The 9,147-nt window shown below is 47.4% G+C and overlaps 1 non-coding gene across 1 annotated transcript; it reads right to left on the reverse strand.

The window, feature by feature from the left end:
• Positions 1 to 3,819: 3,819 nt before the first annotated feature.
• On the reverse strand, positions 3,820 to 3,928 carry TRNAL-CAA (transfer RNA leucine (anticodon CAA)). The gene is made up of 2 exons: positions 3,891 to 3,928; positions 3,820 to 3,865 (listed from the first exon to the last, which is right to left on the reverse strand). It is a non-coding gene; the product is annotated as a tRNA-Leu (tRNA).
• Positions 3,929 to 9,147: the final 5,219 nt, after the last annotated feature.

The following is a 9,147-nucleotide window of genomic DNA, read 5'->3' on the forward strand; positions in this document are numbered from 1 at the left end:
TATCAAATCCCCCCTCATTCTTCTCTTCTGGAGACTAAACAATCCCAGTTCCCTCAGCCTCTCCTCATAAGTCATGTGCTCCAGCCCCCTAATCATTTTTGTTGCCCTCCGCTGGACTCTTTCCAATTTTTCCACATCCTTCTTGTAGTGTGGGGCCCAAAACTGGACACAGTACTCCAGATGAGGCCTCACCAATGTCGAATAGAGGGGAATGATCACGTCCCTCGATCTGCTGGCAATGGCCCTACTTATACAGCCCAAAATGCCGTTAGCCTTCTTGGCAACAAGGGCAAACTGTTGACTCATATCCAGCTTCTCGTCCACTGTAACCCCTAGGTCCTTTTCGACAGAACTGCTTCCTAGCCATTCGGTCCCTAGTCTGTAACAGTGAATGGGATTCTTCCGTCCTAAGTGCAGGACTCTGCACTTGTCCTTGTTGAACCTCATCAGGTTTCTTTTGGCTCAATCCTCTAATTTGTCTAGGTCCCTCTGTATCCTAGCCCTACCCTCCAGCATATATACCACTTGTCCCAGTTTAGTGTCATCTGCAAACTTGCTGAGAGTGCAGTCCACGCCATCCTCCATATCACTAATGAAGATGTGGAACAAAACCGGCCCCAGGACCAACCCTTGGGGCTCTCCGCTTGAAACCGGCTGCCAACTAGACATGGAGCCGTTGATCACTACCCGTTGAGCCTGACGATCTAGCCAGCTTTCTATCCACCTTACAGTCCATTCATCCACCCCATACTTCTTTAACTTGCTGGCAAGAATACTGTGGGAGACCGTATCAAAAGCTTTGCTAAATTCAAGGAATAACACATCCACTGCTTTCCCCTCATCCACAGAACCAGTTATCTCCTCATAGAAGGCAATTAGGTTAGTCAGGCATGACTTGCCCTTGGTGAATCCATGCTGACTGTTCCTGATCACTTTCCTCTCCTCTAAGTGCTTCAGAATTGATTCCTTGAGGACCTGCTCCATGATTTTTCCAGGGACTGAGGTGAGGCTGACTGGCCTGTAGTTCCCCGAATCCTCCTTCTTCCCTTTTTTAAAGATGGGCACTACATTAGCCTTTTTCCAATCATCCGGGACATCCCCCAATCGCCATGAGTTTTCAAAGATAATGGCCAATGGCTCTGCAATCACATCCGCCAACTCCTTTAGCACCCTCGGATGCAGCGTATCCAGCCCCATGGACTTGTGCTCGTCCAGTTTTTCTAAATAGTCTCCCGAACCATTTCTTTCTCCACAGAGGGCTGGTCACCTCCTCCCCATGCTGTGCTGCCCAGTGCAGCAGTCTAGGAGCTGACCTTTTTCGTGAAGACAGAGGCAAAAAAAGCATTGAGTACATTAGCTTTTTCCACATCCTCTGTCACTAGGTTGCCTCCCTCATTCAGTAAGGGGCCCACGCTTTCCTTGACTTTCTTCTTGTTGCTAACATACCTGAAGAAACCCTTCTTGTTACTCTTAACATCTCTTGCTAGCTGCAACTCCAAGTGTGATTTGGCCTTCCTGATTTCACTCCTGCATGCCTGAGCAATATTTTTATACTCCTCCCTGGTCATTTGTCCAATCTTCCACTTCTTGTAAGCTTCTTTTTTGTGTTTAAGATGAGCAAGGATTTCACTGTTAAGCCAAGCTGGTCGCCTGCCATATTTACTATTCTTTCTACACATCGGGATGGTTTTTTCCTGCAACCTCAATAAGGATTCTTTAAAGTCTGGCCACCCCCTCTCTTCCCCTCTTTGGGGTCCTGGGATGAGCCGGTGACCCAACAGGCCTGAGGCCCAGGGCTATGGGCCTGCCACCCACTGCAGCTGACTTCCCCCACTCATGGGAGCACCGGCCTGAGCTGCTTGGGTGGGGACTATGGGGCAGGGCCTCCAGCTCAGCCCTTTGTGCTCAAGAGGTTGACCTGCTGGCCGCAATTCTTTCCAGCTAAGGTTTCCTCCTCAAATGGAAACCAGCAGTGCCTGTTCTGCCCAACAGGAGAAGCCACACAAGAAGGCTGAAGATTCCAGCTGCAGCAGCAGGTAGGGAGGTTTAAGAGTCAAAACCTCAAGTTAGGGGAGAGGCTTAAACATCGGCCTCTTCAGTGTGAGGCCAGGGATTGTTGGACCCCATCTGCCCACCGCTCAGGGGCAGTGCCCCAACCCCTCTAAGGGCAGAAGGGGGCATCCAGATGGGCTGAAAAGAAGCAGCCGCAGAAGGCTTGTGGCAGGCCTCAGCCATTGGAAGGCAACTTTGCTTTCTTTTTCTCCTCCCCTTTTTTGCCTTTGTACTCTGGGGGTGAAAGCACACCTCCCCTGTAATATACCCAATTCAGAATCCAGACTGATGAGTATCTATGTTACCCCTGCCATCTACCCTGGGGTGACCTTTACACGGCTTTGTTGCTGTCACCTCCAGTCTGGACTGCTCACAGGATGGAAGTCACTCAAAGCTATGTCTGTGTGCCTGCTGCAACCAACCAGCCACACCTTGGCTCTTACCAGCCTTGGTTATATTGGAAGAAGTTGATGCCAATGCACCCCTAGTCCTAGATTTCTCCCAAAAAATATATGTCCTGTACTGCACTGCCCTCTCCTGGGCAATACAAGCTTATATAAAATCCATTATTTTATTAAAAGAAATGATATGTATACATCTTGTTACCCCAAATGGAGTTTCCTGGACACTTTGATTTAAACACACTGGATTACAAAAACAACAAAAGAAGTTTACTAAGCACAAAGAGCTAGATGCTAAGCGAATACAAGTAATGAGACATAAAAAGTCAGAACTGGTTACCAGAAAAATAAAGATAAAATGGAACTGGTGCCTAACATAACAAAGTACATTAAATTCAAAGCAAAGGTTTTCTCACCACAAGCTCTCAGCGGTCATTAGGTTTGGACCTCTGCTCCTCTTTAATGGTTGCTTCCTTTGTTCCTGCTGCTTTCCTCACCTGTTTGAGGTTTCTTTGTCTACCCTTCCTGCTTGATGATTCTGTTTACTGCTTCAATACAAATTAAGCTGGGCACAGATTCCAGACCTGTTTGCCATGCTCAGCTTGGAACATGTGTTAATAACAACATACAGTGGAATCTTATAACTTCAAATACAATATCGCCACACACATTTTAGCAGGACAATAATGAGCAGCAAATTATGAATTTTCAAACAATACCTTACAAGATATACTTTGTACAAAGAGTATTGCCATCATGTGTAAAGTGTGGACCCAGGGGCACACTCTGTCGCTTACCCCAGGTCTGCAGTCCTGACTCTTCAAGGAAAAATCCTATGCAAACCAGTGAAGGTTTTGGTTTGTTTTTTTGATAATTGTAATGTCATGTCCCAAAGAAAACGTATTATACCTGTGACTAACAATTTTTTCCCCAGAATTCTCATAAGAATGGCCATACTAGGTCAGACCAAATGTCCATCTAGCCCAGTATCCTGTCTTCTGATAGTGACCAATGCCAGGTGCTTCAAAGGGAATGAATAGAACAAGTAATCATCAAGTGATCCATCCCCTGTCGCCCATTCCCAGCTTCTGGCAAACAGAGGCAAGGGACAATTGCCTGAATTATTGTTACGCTAATTATTTTAATATGTTGTATTTTCAGGATTGTTATTTTGTGGCATAAAAGAATATAATGGTGAGTTCTCTCCAAAACATCAACCCCTACATGGAAAGAAAGAAACAATGAGAAGTGAGTGAGAGAGAAATGGTTCCCTTGTCTGTGTTTTCCCATTTTTTAATTCAATGTAACTAAATCTCCCTTCATGAAAAAAAAAAAAAAAAAAAGCTCAAATAGGAAAGAAAAAATGTGTCAGAAGTGGGATTTGAACCCACGCCTCTATACAGAGACCAGAACACCCAGGAGAGGGGAAGATAGAATCTTGAGTCTGGCGCCTTAGACCACTCGGCCATCCTGACACTGATAGGAGTAAACTTCAAACAAATGTATCCTCATTTCCCTGAAGATGCATGTTTCTAGTTCATTTTGCTTCAGCAGTTTGGTTTGTCTTTCTGTTGTTCACACGCCCCTAAAACCTGCCCCGCAAAACACCCAGACCCACACGCAGACAGAGCGCGACTGAGCTAGCCGCTCCAGCTGTGTTAGTGAGAGAAAGGGGAGTGGGTTAGACTCACTCCTGTCTGGGGTTCAGCTTCTCTGCAACCCTGTTTGGTGTTTAAGCTAAAAATCAAGCAGAGGTGAGCGCACCGCTTGGAAAACAATGCAGCCAGTTACTGATCAATGCTATTGCAAGCCTGGAAAACACCAAGGCCAAAGAGCCGCCTCCCCTTTAGAAGCCACCACCCCCAACTCCATGTCGCATTTAACCCTATCCCTGATGGACGTCGGGCTGAAAGCTGCTGCAAAGCAGATAGCTTTGGGAACAATTCTTCTACCTTCAGCAGGCTCAGGGCATGTCTACATCAGGATGTGTTTTCACAGCACTGTTAGCTCGAGTTATAACTTGACTGTTACCCCTAATTTGATTCCTGTCCATGCATAAAAATCTGTAGCTCAGGTTAAGTGGTGCTTAAATTTGAACTAACTAGCCCATTGGGAGGAGGGGTTGAAGCTAGTAATGCAGTGTGGGGGAATGTAACAGCAAATCCAATCCCTCTGCTAAGGCCATATCACCCTGTTTAGTTAGAGTACTGTGGTGAAGTGTGGTCAGTTGCTTTCACTCCACCTAGGCTAGGTCAAGTATGCAATTTATTTAAAAAAGTATGCAGTAACTTGAGTGTGTTAACTCACCCTAACTGTTACAGTGAAAACAAGCCCTTAGAGTTGTTCCTGATCAGCGGCGTGTGTGGAGATTCTTATTCCAGAACAAGAATGGCTTGTTTGTGTTTAACCAACTGTTATTAGAGTTAAACTAATCAGAAACAAGGCACTCTTGTTCAAGAATACGAGTGTCCATTGGTCAGGAACAGCTACTGCGCTTTACATTCACAATCTCTTTTAATTTGCATTAACTTTCAAGTGTAGACAAGCCCTCAATGTTGTCAACTTTTGCGATAGCTGGTGTTTTTCTTAAAGTTCCAGCTCCAGGAGTCATGTGATTACGACCTTCAGCTTTCTTTCTTTGTTTTTTTCTTTTAAGAAGTTTCTAGTCCAGCTGCAAAGAAAAGCTTGAAAACATGCCCTGAATGGATTCAAATGGCTTAAAAACCAGAAGGCAAAGAAAAAGAACCCCAAATGTACTGTTTTTAACAATGAAATATCATGATTTTTAAGCCCCCCTAATGATTTTTTTGAGGCCTCTGAATGCCAGGCTTTAGTGTTACTGCATGTCTCTGTCCCATCAGAAAGAGGGTGATCTAGTTCTTCAGCTGGGACACCTTGATTTCTTAATGCTCACAGTCAAGTGATCACCACGAGGGGATGAGGAGGACAGCTAAGTACAGGAAAAGAATCAAAGCAGTGCCATCTCTCACAATTTACATCACACGTCTCACAATAGCTGGCGGTTTACTCGAAGGCCCAGCTGCTGGAACCAAGAGATGGAATGAGAATCTCAGCTGGGAATCTCATGAATTTTAAGCCAGTCATGATTGGGGGCTTTGACTTATGATTTTCAAACACTGGGTTAGTGATACTGGAATCAGCTATTTTGATAGGTCCAGGCACACAGCTCCAGAGCAGGGAGGAGGCTGCTCTTTCTCACACTTAGGCCTTATCTACACTACAGATGTTTTGCCGATGGAGCTATTCTGTTACAGCTAGACCAGCAGAACCCCTAGTGTAGACACAACTTATGCTAACAGAGTGAGTTTTTCTGCTGGTGTAGTAACATCATCTCCCCAAATGACATTAGCTAAGCCAACAGACAGACTCAAGGACTAGCTTTATAGAGAAAGATCTGTGGCTATCCCCAGTGATTTGATGAAAATCAGTTCCCTGACAAATAAAGTTTATGACATACATTAGCTACAGAACCCCATGCTCCTTCTCTTTCCCCTTCCCCAGCTCCCACCATTTTTCTTCATCTCCGCCTCCCCACCACACTTTTTCTTTCCCACAAGGACAGACATGAGAAATCCATTGTTGAAATCTCTCCAGGCAGGTCACATATGCACAGACAGCTTTCCCCTCCCATCTGTTCTGTGTTTGAATGGCACCCAGCACGGCAGGATCCTGATCCATGCCTGAGGCTCCTTGCACATAGGTGCTGGAACTAGGGGGGTGCTGGAGGTGTGGTAGCACCTCCTGGTTTGAAGTGGTTTCCATCCTATACATGGTTTACAGTATGGTTCAATGGCTCTCAGCACCTTCACTGTACAAATTGTTCCAGTGCCTATGTCCTTGCAACTAACACAATACAAATAATAACAACACCCAGGCAGCCTCTCTTCAAACACTCTTGCAGGCCTGTGGATAGGCAAACACAAACTCCACCTTTTTTTGTGTGCATGTGTTAAGGGTGCAATGGAATGGTGAATACAATCCATTTATTTCTGTGCCCTCTTTTGCCTCGTCACGATGAAGGATAAGATTATGTCTGTGACTTCCAGAGACCTCTGTGACATTTTCCGCTTCCACCCACCCAGGAGCAGAGGGGGAGGGGGGATCTGGAGCCCCAAGCTGCCATGGGCAACGGGGGTCCCCCGTAGCTCTCACTTGCTATGGGCGGTGGGGGGACCTGGAGCTCCAAGCCACCGTGGGCAATGGGGGTGGGAGCACAGCTCCCAGCTGCCATGGGCGGCAGGAGGACCTGGAGCTCCAAGCTACAGCAGGGGGATTTCAGAGCTGTCAGCTGCAGTGGTGGCAGGTGCTGACCCTCCTTGACTGATGAGTTTAGGGGGTGCTGAATTTCTAACCAAGTCTTCTTTTCTCACAAGTGTTTACTCAGCCAAAGCAGAGAGAGAGGAGGTAAAATGGGGCCAAGCCATAGCCACCCATCTCTTGAGTAACCCCCAGATGCAGAACTATGCTGAGGAGACACTCCTCCCCCCCCCACACACACACACTAAGAGGGCACTACAGCCCAGGTGTTGCTTCCCCTACCCATATGTGGGCAGAATAGAGGATGGCCAATCTACTCCAGCCAATGAGAGCAGAAGCAGGGACCTCGGGTCTTTTGGACATTCAGAGAACATGCTACAGTTTCAACTGGCCTTTCTCTGACCTGTGTTGTTGGGCTGTTTGCTCCAACCATGGTATAAATCTGTAAAACTATAAATCCATGGTACACCCATATCTTGAATACTGTGTGCAGATGTGGTCGCCCCATCTCAAAAAAAGATTTATTGGCATTGCAAAATGTTTAGAAAAGGGCAACAAAAATTATTAGGGGTATGGAATGGCTTCCCTGTGAAGAGAGATTAATAAGACTGGGAATTTTAAGTTTGGAAATGGGACGACTAAGGGAGGGATATGATAGAGGTATATAAAATCATGACTGGTGTGGAGAAAGTAAATAAGGAAGTGTTATTTACCCCTCCTAACACAAAAACTAGAGGTGACCAAATGAAAGTATTTCTTCATACAACGCACAGTCAACCCCTGTGGAACTCCTTGCCAGAGGATGTTGTGAAGACCAAGACCATAGCAGGGTTCAAAAAAGAACTAGATTTGTTCCTGGAGGATAGGTCCATCAATGGCTATTAGCCAGGATGGTGTCCCTAGCCTCTGTTTGTCAGAAGCTGGGAGTGAGCGACAGGGCATGGATCTTTTGATGATTGCCTGTTCTGTTCGTTCCCTCTGGGGCACTTGGCATTGGCCACTGGTGGGGGGCAGGGGGCGGGGCTGGATGGACCTTTGGTCTGATCCAGTGTGGCTGTTCTTATGTTCCTCCCATTCCCCCTTTCTCATCACCTCTGCATTACTCCTCACTATCACAGCTCAGAGCAACTGCCCCTGTATTCCCGTTCCATTGACCCTCCAGGGTACTCACTCTGGCTCCCGGCTCCTCAAGCAGCCCTCGCCTCTCTTAGGCAGAGACTCGCAGCTCTCTCCTCCCTGACCAGGGGGTTTTCCAGGCTGCACAGTGATAATCCAAGCAAATCAGACTGTCTGCCCAGGCCAGTCTCTGCACTTTGTTTTCCCTCCGAAGGCTGTAATTGCCCACACCTATGAGTTACCACACAGCCCTTCCTAGGCCAGTGCATTTAGTCTTATGGTGGAAGCATTACAGAGAAACCACATTACAAACAATTAAAGAACCTTCCTGGATTGCAATAATTTACCAGAGATCACACACCCCCCCCCAACTCCAACAAAGCCTCTGGTCGGAGTCAGTCCTCCAGCCTCCACAAAGGGGATTTTTTGTGATTACAAGTTGGTTAATAGCCTTAGTTCAGAGCGAGCACAGCCATTAACAGGTTAGTCTTTCCTTTTACAGCCTCATGTCAGCAAAGGCCCAGTCCAGGCCCAGCTGCAAAAGGCTGGGTTTTTGCATCACCGGAGGTGGGGAATTGGCATTCCCTTTCCCCCATAGGTGCTGACTCCGTGGGTGCTGGAGCACCCACGGGGGGAAAATGGTGGGTGTTCAGCACCCACCGGCAGTCCCCCTATCAGCTCCCCCTGCCCGCCCAGTGCCTCCAACCCACCGGCAGGCCCAGTGGATTAGCACCTCCCTCTCCCTCCCTGCGCCTACTGCCTGCCGTAATCAGCTGTTTTACGGTGTGCAGGAGGCTGGGTGGGGAGGAGCGAGGTGGCACACTCGGGGGAGGGAAGAGGCAGGGCGGGGATGGAGCGGGAAGAGGCGGGGCAGGTGTTGCCAGCACAGAGTGCCCGAGGCAAAGCAACAGCGGGTTCGTTGCCCGGTGTGCTTCGCGTCAATAAACACACCAGGTGGAGAAGCAAGTTTATTTGGGATCCCAAAGCGGTGCAAGGAGACAGGCACGTCTCAGATCAAGCACATTAACAGGAACAGTTTTTCTTCTTTTATACATTTTGCAGTTAAGCCTCACCCCCCCCCTTTCCCCTCTAGCCCTCCCTTTCTCCCCCCCATTCCCCCCTCTACCCCTCCCGTCCCTGGTAATAGTTAAGTCATTCTTGGCAGCTATAAGCCTAGCTTGTTAGTAACTTCTTTAAACCGTTATCTTGTTCTTTTTCCCTTCAGCCAGAAACATGCAGGCCTCATTATTACTGCTTGAGCAGGGGGTTGCACACAGATAACTGGTTGCTTACATATTCC

The sequence above is a fragment of the Chrysemys picta genome, chromosome 12, assembly GCF_011386835.1.
Source record: "Chrysemys picta bellii isolate R12L10 chromosome 12, ASM1138683v2, whole genome shotgun sequence".
Taxonomy (NCBI): domain Eukaryota; kingdom Metazoa; phylum Chordata; order Testudines; family Emydidae; genus Chrysemys; species Chrysemys picta.